At 43.3% G+C, this 16,059-nt stretch overlaps 1 pseudogene; it reads left to right on the top strand.

The window, feature by feature from the left end:
- Window positions 1-1,504: 1,504 nt before the first annotated feature.
- LOC123083767 (probable pectinesterase 67) lies at window positions 1,505-2,282 on the top strand (annotated as a pseudogene).
- The last annotated feature ends 13,777 nt before the right edge of the window (window positions 2,283-16,059 follow it).

The following is a 16,059-nucleotide window of genomic DNA, read 5'->3' as shown; positions in this document are numbered from 1 at the left end:
ATCTTTGATCTGTGCTTCCTTTGTACTATTTTCAGCACATGTGTCACATTTTTTTGCAATCCGAATGCCTGATACACTGTAAGTCGACTGAAGTCATGTACCCGAGATAGATTAAAGTTAAGGCCTCCTTTGGTTCATACGATTGAAAAATCATAGAAATAGAAGAGTCATAGGAAATAAGATGATATGCATCTCAAATCCTATGCATAGGAATAGAAAAGGAGATGTCCTTTGATTCACATCATAGGATTTTTTTCCATTGAGTCTAGACTAATGTTTATTTTCCTATGGAATGTGGAGGATAGGAAGAATTTCTCCATAAGAATAGGATTTCATTCCTACAAACCAAAGAGCTCTGAAGGAATTTTTCCTATAGAAATCCTATCCTATGAAAATCCTACAAAATTCCTCCAAACCAAAGGAGGCTAGAATTAATTCATTCCAGGTGGAGACAAGCAATTTGTACTGCAGACTTGCAGCTGTAGCTTTGCATATATTATGTCTGATTGCCCTGATGGCATGATGTTTTCTTTCTGTCCCTTTTCTGATTAGTGTACTTCCTAAAATAAATTATTTCTCTTATTTTGGATCGGAAGGAGTAATCATTTTGTATTAGCACAACATCAAGTTGCATTGTCTTCTTTCCATTGAGATGGACATACTACTTTTCATCATTTGATAAAATAGTAAGACCGTGTACAAGTTTGGTCATGAACTGATCATACAAATAAAGGTGATTTCATTGTTACATCATATGCAAGCTAAATTCTGTAGTTTTATCTTTTATCTTATTGTTTTTTCTTCTGAAAGTGTTCTTCTCCTCTAAGCTATTTGTCACACTACCATCCCGCCGCAAAGCGCGGGGCATTGTCTAGTTACTCATATACGGCGTAGTCAAAACCTAGCTAGTCATTTTATGACCAACTTTGGGAGGTCACAAGTTCGAACAGCTGTGTGGCTTGGATCTGGTCCAGAGGAAGTCATTGACATCATACGTCGTGATTGTAACATTTGAGTTTGAGTAAAGCAAGTTTTCGCAAAAAAAATGATCTTTTATTTCTGGGCATAATTTTCATAGAGCGAATACTTGAATGTTTCTTTACAGGGTTTGTAAGTTTATACAGATCATGTATCAATTTTACATAAGCCCATAATAGTTTTTTGAACACTTTTTTGTGTGTGTTACACATGTCATCCACAGGGGCTATCAGGGTTAAACATGAAGAAGAAAAAGTGATAAACCTTTGCAAACAAGTGGTGCCTATTTTGTGCAGTAGCCTTCTCTTTTAGTCCCACTTAGCATTTTCACTTTTGTCCACTAGCCTATTTTTCAGGCCCGTGAAACAACCTGTTTAGTAGGCTTGTTTAAAAAGAAATCTGTTCAGTACTCATAGCAGGCCAAGTAAAGACACGGGGTGTGGTAGTGGGCGCGTGAGTTCTTTTTCTTGGGCTGGAGATGCACGCAACAGCAACAAAAAGAAGAAAAACAAACGATCAAGAGGACATGGCGGGGGTTATTCGTTTGATGATGTGTGCTGATGTTATATTTAGATGTGACTAGATGAGTCCTAGATACATCCTTGCCGAATAGCCTGGATATCCGCACGGTGGCAGCAATGGTCGGCGGCGACAAAGTGGCCTTCTACCAGTACCATCGCGCGTTCTACAGCCCCCACCACACCCTCTTCGACCAGGCCGGCCGCCATTACTACGAGAGCTGCTACATCAGGGCAACATCGATTTCATCTTCGGCGGCGGCCAGTCCATATTCCAGGCAAGCACGCGCTCTACTCTAGCAAGGGCGTACGATCTAGCGCAGCATTCTCATACATCGGCGTCATCTCGAACGCGTGCTCTACATGCAGTGCGCGGAGATCTTCGTGAAGCCCGACCGGCTGACGCTGATCCTGGGCTCCATCGCGGCGCAGGACCGCATGCAAGGAGGAGGACAACAGCAGCGGGTTCGTGTTCCTCAAGGGCAAGGTGTACGGTGTAGGGGAGGTGTATCTGGGCAGCACCGAGTACGTACACCCAAGCAAACACAACGAGCCTCCCATGGATGAAGTGGATACCTTAAAATGATCGATGTATTTGTTTGCGATCGTGCGTTTGCTCCAATTTGCAGACATTTGATGCTTGGCGAGTTCAACTGCACGGGGCCAGGGGCCGAGGCGTCGCAGCGCGTGCCGTGGTCGCGGCGGTTAGACCAGGCCGAGGCGGCCAAGTTCCTCACCGTCGACTTCATCAACGGCAAGGAGTGGCTCCCGGCGTTCTACTACTGATTGCCTGAATGCATGCATGTCTAGGAACTTGTACACTTGTTGCTTGCTACTCGTTGTTACTCGTGGATGGAATGCCATGTATGATTTATTTATTTTTGCTAGGGGTAATGTCATCTGCGATGTCTAAGATCTAATTGAGAGTGTACTGTATGATAGATTTTTTGTAGCAGGATCGCGACAGATTTATTGCCGATTTTGAACTCAGTACGTATGCATGTTTTTGGACTATATAATGCAGGAGTACATCTATTAATTCGTAAAAAGCAATAGCGGATTGGAGGAATTAAAACACAAGCACTTTATTCATTCCGGAAGATGATAAATATGTAATCATAAACACACGTCAAAATGTAAACATACAAATGCTCAAGTTTTGTCGATAACATATGGTATCTATCACCTATATATATCCAATGACGTGCAACTATTGCATCCCATGCATTATGCATGCATTATTCTCACACTCGTCCGCCGATGCCGCCGCCGCCTCCAAAACCTCCACCACCTCCACCACCTAAGCCGCCACCACCTCTGGCACCAAATCCTCCGCCAAAACCACCACCTTTGCCGCCTCCGAAGCCACCGCCACCCCCTAGGCCGCCGCCGGCACCACCACCAAGCCCACCCCCTCCTCCAGCGCCAGCACCAAACCCGCCACCAGAGCCAACTCCTGCCCCACCACCAAGACTGCCTCCCGCGCCACCTCCCAATCCACCACCACCTCCAGCCCCGCCACCCAGTCCGCCTCCTCCACCTGCACCACCGCCGAGACCACCTCCAGCACCACCCCCAAGCCCACCTCCTAAGTCGCCGCCTCCTCCAGTACCACCCCCAAGCCCACCTCCTCCACCTGCACCGCCACCCAGACCACCTCCAGCCCCACCACCGAGACCGCCTCCTGCACCACCACCCAAGCCACCACCCCCTCCTACGCCGCCGCCGAGTCCACCTCCTCCACCTGCACCATCACCGAGACCACCTCCAGCTCCGCCACCGAGCCCGCCCCCTGCACCTGCACCACCACCGAGATCACCACCTCCACCAAGACCACCACCAAGACCGCCACCATGCCCAAGACCGCCACCTCCACCAAGACCACCATCGTGCCCAAGACCTCCACCAAGACCACCACCATGCCCAAGACCTTCACCAAGACCACCGCCGGCACCACCACCAAAACCACCTCCTCCCCCGAGACCACCGCCTAGACCACCTCCTTTACCACCTCCAAACCCACCACCAAGGCCTCCACCATGGCCAAGCCCTCCACCAAGCCCACCACCGGCACCACCGCCTCCGCCTCCGCCGAGGCCACCGCCACCACCAAAGCCGCCGCCGCCGCCGCCGCCGCCGCCGCCACCGAAGCCTCCTCCACCGCCCAAGTTCTGCTTCTCCAGGAGACGCGCTTCGGCAGCCACTCCAAGAACAAGGGCGACGGCCAATGCCGCGAGCGCCGATATCCACACGCACCTCGCCATCTTCCCCATGAGAAGCTAGCGGGCTAACTGGAGAAGTGGACTGAGTTTAGGATGTTGCTGCTGCGATCGATGCTTGAAGCGAAGGACGCTGCCTTAGTTTTATGAGTGAAGTGCACTGTAGGTCCTTGAACTATTTCAGGGATGTCACGTAGCTCCTCGAACTATGAAAAGCGTCATCTAGGTCCTCAAAGTGCAGTAAGTGTGTCATTCAGGTCCAAAATCTCCCTGACAGGCTCTAACTGGCCAGCTGGCACATAAACAGTAACCGTAACAGTACGCGGCAAACAGTCCTGAATTCCTATGCGTGATGAACAGTACACGACAAAGAATAAATATAAAAAAATATCAAAAAACTGAGATCCTCTGTCATCGAAGAGACCCTGGCGCGTGAACAGTAAAAATGTCATTAATTCAAATAAAGTTCGCGAACGATGAATTTGGAAAAATATTTGTGACTTTAATAAAATGTTCGCGAACGATGAATTTGGAAAAAAATATTCGCGACTTCAAAAAAATATTCGTGAGTTTAAAAAAAGTTCGCGAACGATGAATTTGGAAAAAATATTCACGACTTTAAAAAAATGTTCGCGAACGATGAATTTGGGAAAAATATTCGCGAGTTTAAAAAAAGTTTGCGAACGATGAATTTGGAAAAAATATTCATGACTTTAAAAAAATGTTCACGAACGATGAATTTGGAAAAAATATTCGTGACTTTAATAAAATGTTCGCGAACGATGAATTCGGAAAAAATATTTGCGACTTTAATAAAAAGTTCTCTAACATTTTTTAAAGTCAGGAATTTTTGTGGTTCGCGAACATTTTTTTCCATACCCACGAACAATATTTGTGGTTCGCGAACATATTTTCAAATTTATTGTTTGTGAACTTTTTTAAAGTCGCGAATATTTTTCCCATATTCGCGAACATTTTTTTGAATTAAGAACATTTTTACTATTCACGCATTAGGGGTATCTTTGATGCCAAAGATTTTCAGATTTTTTTTGTTCATATTTTTTATTTTTCGCACTGTTCACCATGCCAGCTGGCCATTTAGAGGGGGTTAGTGAGATTTTGGACCTGGATGACACACTTACTGTACTTCGAGGACCTAAATAACGATTTTCATAGTTCGATGACCTATGTGACACCCCTGAAATAGTTTAAGGACCTACAGTGCACTTCACTCTAGTTTTATAGTACTTGAGCTGAGCTGAGCTGAGCTAAACCCGATCAAGTGGATCGGACAATGAAGACTAGAGCGAAGATCTGTGTGCGCGCGTGGAGTAAATGTAGGTAGTTGGCAGAAGGATATGACAACCCAGCGAGCCTAGCTAGCTAGGAGAAGGCGTCTCAACTCTCAACTGCGAGGGTTTCAGCTCGCAGAGTCAAAGAACGCCAGCAGCGAGAGAGAGGAGAGGCGAAGCGGAAGAAAGAGGGCACGCGCAGTCGCGAGCTCCGCTGGATGAGCAGAGACGGGGCCTATCCATCCAGGAGCCTGTCGCTCGGCTAGCTACACATGCACATGGACGTAGGAAGAGTTCTGTAGCAGCGCGCGAGGGATGGCCATGCTTCGATTTGGTGCCGGTGCATTTATGTTCACGCGCTCGCTCGGCTATAGCCGCTCAACTAATCGCACCCGCAGCAGACGCATGTTACCTTGTTGGACATGGACAGTACTTGTAATACTTCCTCTAGTCATTTTTACTCGGCGTATTAGATTTTTGTCAAGTCAAACATTGCGAAGTTTGATCAAATTTATATTAAAAAATATCAACATCTATAATACTATATATATATATATATATATATATATATATATATATATATATTATGAAACTACATTTCATAACGAATCTAAATATTAATTTGACATTGTGAATGTTGATACCCTTTCTTATATGATTGATCAAAGTAAAGATACTTTGACTTTGGATAAAACTTATATGCGGATTAAAAAGGACCGAGAGGGAGTACATAAGATTGGTATGTACTACTACCTCATGCATGGCTCTATATTCATTTGAGACTTATTCATTCGGTGTGCATTGCCTAGCTAGAGCATTAAAACAAAGATTAAGGCTAACTATAAGTGGCTGTGAAGAAGAGTGTCAGAAACAATACGCACACGCTCTGCATAATGGAGTATCATGATCAATGATATTTCTGAGAATGCTCTTTTTCAAAATAGAAAATTGTGAGAATGCATATATATGCCCTGCCCTGTCAATGCCATTATGTTAGTCAGTAGTGTCGAGGTAGCTGGCAGTTACTGGAGTTGACCGTTGACCCTTTTAGCAGCCGCACAACTCAACGCCCGCATTCGAGCTTCTTCTCGCCACAGCGTCGAGCTATTTTCCGCAGGTTTTAAGCCATTACGTAGCGAAATGTATATGCAAGCATCTTTTTTTTTTGAGGGAGTATATGCAAGCATCTGAAGTCGGCTATGTGCATGGACAATCGATCAGATTGTAAACCAGTACAAGGCAATCCTATCGATTGCACAGTAGAGCGAAAGGATTTGCGTAAACAGATCGACGACGTGCCAAGTCGGAGCGAGCATTACAGATAGGGCTGGATCGTCGAACCCACTGCCATGAATGATCGCTCAAGACGGCGACCACGACGCAAAGGCAAGCAGGAAGTTGATACACCGTATAGCTAGCGTCTAGCTACCAAACGGGAGCAGGCAACCATGAGCTGCGGTGCACACCGAGGAAAAGAAAAGCAGACAGTGTGCACCATTTGTCTTGGACGCATTTAATTTTCCCATATGCAGGTAGCTAGCGGCTGCATGCATACACTTGCTCGATAAAAGCAAGCCTAATAATAGAACCAGCTGGCTTTATCTTACTGAGACTCCATCTAGAGCTAACCTCATATAGTACCAGTTAGTTATGGTTATACACAATGACCCACCACTGTCTCATGGAGTTTGCCGAAGCCTGTGCTGTAGATTTACCTCTGCAGCAGCTGACTGTAAATCTACAACACGTAAGTGATGACTCATAGTTCGCCAACATAGGAATAATAAGTGTTGCTTGTGCATCTTTGCATTCATGCATGCTAAAAAGTGGTAATTTTAAAATTGGGCATTACCAAACCAAGCCCCGCACCTGATTGTGTGCTTTACACTGTTGCTTTGGGCAAAATTAGGAAAAATAATTTGAAACCTTTCCCTTTAAACTACTAAGTCTAGTCAGGTGTGGGACAATTGAACATGACTTGCTCATTTTGTCATGTTTGGAGCACAATATAAAAATATTATGTGAGATAAGGATTAAAGTGCATAAATCACATTACAAGTGACATTTGAAATCAGACTTAGGTTTAAATTAAATAATCATATAAGTCTCCAAGTATTTGAAATTCAAACAATAAAAACGTACTCCCTCCATAAAGAAATATAAGAGCGTTTAGATCACTAAACTAGCGATCTAAACACTCTTGTATTTATTAAATATAAGAGCGTTTAAATCATTAAAGTAGGGATCTAAACGCTCTTGTATTTATTTACGGAGGGAGTATTACTTTAAGGAATACCACAAGAAATTGCAATTGGAAAAAATATACATGCAAAGACATATAAATAAATATCAAGGAAATGCTTTATTGGTCATAATACATATATAGAAAGTGTACAATGAGCAATTAGAAGTTACATTTAAGAGAAATGGTAGAAGAAGAAAAATAAGGCCTAAACTAAGTAAGCTAAGTTCTTCTTCCCTTCATGTGCACTTTATGTAGAACCTGCAAAATGAAGACGAAGGAAACAAATGGGAATTAAGGTTAGAATGTTTGCAACTCCATTCCCAAGCTTGTCGACATCTAAAAGTAATACAAGATTATCGACAACGGGAAGAAGAAGGACTCTGTGGTTGACCTTGCTGTGACCATCATCGACCCCTGCTATGCCAACATGAAAGAAGACGTCGATACCAAGAACCTAAACATGTGAGAGGTACCTCTGAATCTAGCCTACATAACCTACGCGGCCAAGGACGCATACGCATGCTACGACATGTACAGTTGAATCTTGGACATGAAGGTGTGTCTGCTTCTCGTAACAAACGAGTACACAGACAGCCGCAACATCATGATCAAGCGTGTCAGGAAGGTCTAGATGATGTACTTTATCTGTTTAAGCACCTTTATCATCTGAGTGTTTCATGCATTAGTCTATGTGTCGTAATTATTTATTTTGTCTAAAATATTTCGTCTAAGAACCCATTAACCTGTTTGCTTTTTTAATGGCTATTTTTATGTATGTAATTAGTTCACTAGGCTGTCGTGCTTTGAATCTCCTTCCTCCCAACATATTCCCCTTCTCAGGTGGACCCAGCAGGTCTCATACACAGGCATCTGGAACCAACCACCTATCCATTTGTATTTCTTTATTTTGTTCAATCTTTCGTCCTCTTCCAACAGCGGCTGGCGGCGCTACCACGCACGCGTCGGTGACCCATCCTAGCCTATGGTGCTGGCCAGGCCATCCCTCTACTCCCACAAATTTTGCGATGGCGGCAGCTCCACTGGCCCACCCTACACCCAAACAAGTCAACCCTCGTACTCCCCTCTGCTTACGTCTTCCCCAGCTCTAGTTCATTCGGGCCGAGGTCTCGACGTCGTCCTCCGCCCTTGTGCTCTTGCCGCGGTGCCGCCGTCTGTCGTTCCCAACATGGTTAACAAAACGAGAGGAATCAGGAGGCAATTGTTCGTCGAGAGGCTGACAGTCCCCGGCCCACCAGGTCCATGGCCTAGGTTTAGTTGTTTAACATGCACAACCCACGACATGCAGACATAGTTGATCCAACTGATTTCAATTTTTTTAGGGTCCAGTAGGTATCAAGAGGCCTCTGGGCCTCCTAGCCTAGCTTGTCTATAACATCAGCCGCCCAAGTTATGTTTCTTTTTTTGAAGACGACGCACAACTCAGTTCTATTTTTTATCAGAATGCAAAACTGAACCTATGTTTTCCCTTCTATAATAGTATATATATATATATATCTTATTTTATTACATATATATAATATAAACAACATAAGGTTTCGTTAAACCTTTTGTTCGTCCAACCATTGTATAGACCTTCCCACTTCCTTTATTTTTTGTTTTTATTAATCCTATATCTGAATTTTCTCCCACTTTCTTTTTCGATGTAATCTAAGTTTTCTCTCAGTACTTTTCCTTAGAACCAACTCAATTGTCCCACGTCTAGCCTAAAAATAATAATACCCCACGTCCTATTAACTCATCAAATTAAAATAATATTTTATTTCGTAAATTGGAAGTTCTTACAAAATAATAATAATTGTTTATAAATAACTTGGCAAGTTAACTGGTGATTGCGTATATAAGCTTGCAAAGATTTTACTGCCAATGCAGTAATAGACGTGCAATCATGTGTTTATATTTTTATAACCTTTCTCCGTCCATCCCAACATGATATTTTCACCCAGCCTAGCAAGTCCGTGGATTTTGAGAAAAATGCAAATGGGCTTTAAATTCTAACATAATATATAAACGGGCTGCATAGACGCTACATCAATGTTTCACCCAGCCCACCAAATGGACTGGCTGACATGTGGGCTAGTAGGTCGAAGCCTAAGCACTTTCGCAAAAAATACAAAGGTTGAAGCCTAAGCAAGGCGTTGGATTTACATCCAACGGCCGACATTCTTCTTCAATCTCTTGTCTTCTTCCCCCAGCGCCGTCGGGACCGCCTGCTCCAGCCTTCGGTGTCCAGCAGCACTGTTTTGCGTGCCTCGAAGCAAAATGCTACCCCACCGACGGCCAGGCCATCCCCCCACTCCTCCATACCTCATGTTATTCTCTGCCGAGTGCAGGCCCACCCCAAACCCGAACCAGTCAAGTTTCCCACTTCTATCCGTCTGCGACTCCACTGCCACATCTTCCCCATCTCTGAAGCATTCCAGTCTGGGGCCTCACTGTCGTCCATCGACTTTGGTTCACTCTGCACGGTGTGGTCAATGTGGTCAACAAACGAGAGTCGTCGGAAGATGACTGTACGTGGAGAGGTTGACAGTGGGGACGCACCACGACCATGGACACATGCATGCAACTGAATCCTTTTTACGCTGAAAAATAATGCCTTCTCCCCCTAACAGTTGGGACCCACCACCTACATCTATGCATGCAAGGAAGTGTGTCCTTATTACGGGCAAAATAAAAGATCCCCCCTGACAGCTGGGACCCATCAACTATATCTTCGCACGCAAGGAAGTGCCTCCTTATCCTCCCTGACAGCTAGGACCCACCCGGTCAAACCGTACGTAGGGTTGTCTCTCTGGTCGCGAACGTGTACGTACATACTGATCGATCAGTCTCTCTGCAAGGATGAACCGTGGACGAGCAAGGAGCGGCACATGTGACGTAGACGTTGAGGCAGTCCTGTCTAAATCGTGTACACGTACGTAGAGCCAAGATGCAAGAAAGTAAATACGGCTACGTACGTACATACGGGTGAGGTTTTGAATGCGTACAGCGACGACTTGTTCATCGGCAGCCAACCGGCTGGGTCGGAATGCGTCCTGTTCATCGAGAGCCAAGCGACTTGGACGGAACAGCCAAACCGGGGTCCTATTCATCGACTCGGGGTCTCGTGTCCCACAAAACGGAGGTAACAGAGTTCTCTTCGATCGCCTATGGTCGAAATGGAGTCCTATTCATCGAAAGGGGTCTGGCATACCGCAAAGGGGACGAAACGGACTACTCTCCAACCGCCTATGGTCGAAACGGAGTCCTGTTCATCGAGAGGGGTCTGACGTACTGCAAAACGGATGAAATGGACTTCTCTCCAGCCTCCTATGGTCGAAACGGGGTCCTGTTCATCGTAGGGGTGTGTGGCGTACCGCAAAACGGGACTCCACGGGCCACTGTTCATCCACCGCCGACTTCCTCCAGCCTCCACCAGCCATTGTTCATCCACGGGCTACTGTTCATCCAGACTCCACGGGGTCCTGTTCATCCACCCCAACCGGTTGGGCGTGTGTGGCGGCCTCCTCGGGGTCTTGTTCATCCAGCGCAACCGCGTACTACCACGTGGTCATGTTCATCTAGCGACAACCACCTACACACGGTCGGGGTCCTGTTCATCCAACCCCCATGGGGAACTATTCATCCACACCCAACCCAACCGGCTTGACTCACCACGTCTCGACTCGTGAAAGCCTCAACTTGGGTTCAGTTAGCAGCGAAGGAGTCGGTCGGGTTCAGTTAGCAGCAAAGGGATCGATCGATCGGCTTCAGTAGCAGCACGCGATCGCTCTGGTTCAGTAAAGTGAACGCCTCTCACTCGGGTTCAGTATAGCGACACGTCTCGCACCACGCGTGCGTACGAGAGAAAAGCGCAAACCACAGTGCATCGCTCAGTCCCGACCAACCCACCGTAAACGGGAACTCCGCGAAAATTTCCTCAACCTCACATCTACCATGATTTTTATGTCCTGGACGGCCCAAAGAATGTCATGCAGGTGAGTCCCCGGCCCGCCCAGGATGAAAAGCCCATTTTCTGTCATGAGTTTTTGTCAAAGAAGTAGGAGCCCACCACATCTATGATGATACATGCTTTTGTCACAATTATGGTCATAGAAGTGTCATAAGCATGAAAGAAAAAAAAAATCATTCAGCCCAAATGTCACGGATGTGTCTTTTTTTGTACTGTAGGGTTTGAGAGGAGATGGTGCTGGTGAAGATGTTGATGGAGATTGACCCCCTCTCGATGAGAGGATCGTTGGTAGTGACGATGGCTTCAATTTCCCCCTTCGGGAGGGAAGCTTCGTGATATGTCTCCAAAGTATCTATAATTTTTGATTGTTCCATGCTATTATATTATCTGTTTTGAATGTTTAATGGGCTTTAATATGCTCTTTTATATTATTTTTGGGACTAACCTATTAACCGGAGGCCCAGCGCCAGTTTCTGTTTTTTTTGCCTATTTTAGATTTTCATAGAAAAGGAATACCAAACGGAATCCAAACGGAATGAAACCTTTGCGATGATCTTTCTTGGTCCGAAAGAAAACCAGAAGACTTGGAGTTGAAGTCTGGAACACCACGGGGCAGCCACGAGTCAGGAGGGCGCGCCCCCACCCTCGTGGGCCCCTTGTAGCTCCACCGACGTACTTCTTCCACCTATATATACTCTTATACCCTAGATCGATCACAGAGAGCCAAGAAACCATTTCTCCACCGTCGCAACCTTCTGTACTCGTGAGATCCCATCTTGGGGCCGCTTCCGGCGATCTGGCGGAGGGGGAATCGATCACGGAGGGCTTTTACATCAACACCATAGCCTCTCCGATAAAGCGTGAGTAGTTTACCACAGACCTTCGGGTCCATAGTTATTAGCTAGATGGCTTCTTCTCTCTCTCTTTGATTCCCAATACAAAGTTCTCCCCGATGTTCTTGGAGATCTATTTGATGTAATACTCTTTTGCGGTGTGTTTTCCTAGATCCAATGAATTGTGGGTTTATGAACAAGATTATCTATGAATATTATTTGGTTCTTCTCTGAATTCTTATATGCATGATTTGATATCTTTGCAAGTCTCTTCAAATTATCAATTTAGTTTGGCCTATTAGATTGATCTTTCTTGCAATGGGAGAAGTGCTTAGCTTTGGGTTCAATCTTGCGGTGTCCTTTCCCAGTGACAGTACGGGCAGCAAGGCACGTATTGTATTGTTTCCATCGAGGATAAAAAGATGGGGTTTATATCATATTGCTTGAGTTTATCCCTCTACATCATGTCATCTTGCTTAATGCGTTACTCTGTTCTTATAAACTTAATACTCTAGACGCATGCTGGATATCGGTCGATGTGTGGAGTAATAGTAGTAGATGCAGAATCGTTTCGATCTACTTGACACGGACGTGATGCCTATATTCATAATCATTGGCTTAGATATTCTCATAACTATGCGCTTTTCTATCAATTGCTCGGCAGTAATTTGTTCACCCACCGTAATACATGCTATCTTGAGAGAAGCCACTAGTGAAACCTATGGCCCCCGGGCCTCTTATTATATTGCATCTCTTTTATTTACATCGCATCTCGTTTACTATTTTGCAATCTTTACTTTCCAATCTATACAACAAAAATACCAAAAATATTTACCTTACTATTTTTATTAGATCTCACTTTTGATGACCGTGAAGGGACTGACAACCCCTTTATCGCGTTGGTTGCAAGGTTCTTGATTGTTTGTGTAGGTACTAGGTGACTTGTGCGTTGTCTCCTACTGGATTGATACCTTGGTTCCCAAAAACTGAGGGAAATACTTACGCTACTTTGTTGCATCACCCTTTCCTCTTCAAGGGAAAACCAATGCATGCTCAAGAGGTAGCAAGAAGGATTTCTGGCGCCGTTGCCGGGGAGATCTACGCTAAGTCAAGACATACCAAGTACCCACCATAAACTTTTCTCTTCGCATTACATTATTTGCCATTCGCCTCTCGTTTTCCTCTCCCCCACTTCACAAAATTTGCTGTTTTATTCGCCCTCTTTTTCGTTCGCCGTTTTCTTGTCAGATCTCTTCTTTGCTTGTGTGCCATGTGTCTTCTATTTTCTTACATCTTCGCTTGCTAAAAATCTATTCATATGGATCCCCATCCACTTGCTAATCTTTTTAAAAGATCCAATCATGATGAACCAATTACTAGTGAGTTGAGTGCACTAGACTATCTTTATGAAGTTTTGCTTGAGATTCGTGAATCTGGAAATTATGATGAAGAAATTTATGAAGTGATTCACGAGAGCTCCTTAGATGAAAAGCATGATTGCAATGATGTTATTATAAATTCTATTCCAAGCTTGGGGATGCTAATTTTTCTATGTCCACTACTTATTGCTATGGTCATGATTGGGGTGATTCATCTTATGATCCTGAAAATTTGTTTATGCCTCATGATGAATATGCTGTTGATAATAATGTTTGCAATAGTATTGAAAGTGGGTCTGGAAGAGAGTCAACTTTAGGTAAAAATAATCCCACATATTCGGAGAGTGTTCAATCTTATGAAAATTTTGATAAATGTGGGTTTGGAGAGGTCATGACTTTAGTTGATGTTAATCCCACTATTTTGGAAGATTATAAGACTTTTGTGCATGTGGATCATGAAGAGAAAATTTTATATGATAGATATATTGTTGAATTTGAATATGATCCTACATGTAATTATTATTAGAGAGGAAAATATGGTCATAGAAATTTTCATGTTACTAAATTACCTCTCGTTATGTTGAGGATTGATATTGTTTCTTTCTTCTTCCTTGCATATGCTAGTTTTCGCTTGTCTTGATAATTTGTTTGCTTACAAAATGCATATGCATAGGAAGTATGCTAGACTTAAACTTATTTGTCTCGCGTTTTATGATGCTCTCTTCGTGTTTCAATTATTATTATTTGTGTGAGCATCGTTGAAATATTGTGCCTAGCTAAGGGCGTGAAACTATAGCGCTTGTTTGGAGGCAACCCAATGAATAAAATTTAATTTTGCTTTTTGCTTCCTGTTTTTGAGTTTTTGAACAATTATGCTACTGTTATGATTGTTTTTTGTGTTTTAATTAGTGTTTGTGCCAAGTAAAGCCTTTAAAATCTTCTTGGGTGATTGTTGTTTGATCTTGCTGATAAAAACAGAAAGCATGCGCTCACAAAAATAATTATCATTTTTTACCAGAGAGCGATAAAATACCAATTACAACTTCAGTATATCAATATACAAATTATGCTGGTCGTCCTAATTTTTCATAATTTTTGGAGTTACAGAAGTATTCGAAACCTCCATATTTCTATAGACTGTTCTGTTTTTGACAGATTCTGTTTTTCGCGTGTTGTTTGCTTATTTTGATGAATCTATGAGTAGTATCGGGGGGTATGAACCATAGAGAAGTTGGAATACAGTAGGTTTAACACCAATATAAATAAATAATGAGTTCATCACAGTACCTTAAAGTGGTGGTTTATTTTCTTATACTAACGGAGCTCATGAGATTTTCTATTGAAGTTTCGTGTTGTGAAGTTTTCAAGTTTTTGGGTAAAGATTTGATGGATTTTGGAATAAGGAGTGGCAAGAGCCTAAGCTTGGGGATTCCCAAGGCACCCCAAGGTAAAATTCAAGGACAACCAAAAGCCTAAGCTTGGGATGCCCCGAAAGGCATCCCCTCTTTCGTCTTCGTCTATCGATAACTTTACTTGAGGCTATATTTTTATTCACCACATGATATGTGTTTTGCCTGGAGTGTCTTGTATGATTTGAGTCTTTGCTTTTTAGTTTACGACAATCATACTTGCTGTACACACCTTTTGGGAGAGACACGCATGAATCGGAATTTATTAGAATACTCTATGTGCTTCACTTATATCTTTTGAGCTAGATAATTTTTCTCTAGTGCTTCACTTATATCTTTTTAGAGCACGGTGGTGGTTATATTTATAGAAACTATTAATCTCTTATGCTTCACTTATATTATTTTGAGAGTCTTTTAGAACAGCATGGTAATTTTCTTTGGCTATAAAATTAGTCCTAATATGATGGGCATCCAAGATGGGTATAATAAAAACTTTCATATAAAGTGCATTGAATACTATGAGAAGTTTGATTCCTTATGATTATTTTGAGATATTAGATGGTGATATTAGAGTCATGCTAGTAGAGTAGTTGTGAATTTGAGAGATACTTGTGTTAAAGTTTGTGATTCCCGTAGCATGCACGTATGGTGAACCGTTATGTGATGAAGTCGGAGCATGATTTATTTTTTGATTGTTTTCCTTATGAGTGGCGCTCGGGGACGAGCAATGGTCTTTTCCTACCAATCTATCCCCCTAGGAGCATGCGCATAGTACTTTGTTTTTATAACTAATAGATTTTTGCAATAAGTATGTGAGTTCTTTATGACTAATGTTGAGTCCATGGATTATACACACTCTCACCCTTCCTCCGTTGCTAGCCTCTCTAGTACCACACAACTTTCGCCGGTACCATAAACCCACCATTTACCTTCCTCAAAACATCCACCATACCTACCTATTATGGAATTTCCATAGCCATTCCTAGATATATTGCCATGCAACTTTCCATCGTTCCATTTATTATGACACGCTTCATCATTGTCATATTGCTTTGCATGATCATGTAGTTGACATCGTATTTGTGGCAAAGCCACCTTTCATAAATTTTCATACATGTCACTCTTGAATCATTGCACATCCCGGTACACTGCAGGAGGCATTCACATAGAGTCATATTTTGTTCTAAGTATTGAGTTGTAATTCTTGAGTTGT

This window comes from Triticum aestivum, chromosome 4A (genome assembly GCF_018294505.1).
Source record: "Triticum aestivum cultivar Chinese Spring chromosome 4A, IWGSC CS RefSeq v2.1, whole genome shotgun sequence".
Lineage (NCBI taxonomy): Eukaryota > Viridiplantae > Streptophyta > Magnoliopsida > Poales > Poaceae > Triticum > Triticum aestivum.
The sequence above is the reverse complement of the archived record's forward strand: the minus strand, read 5'-3'. Positions and strand labels throughout refer to the sequence as shown.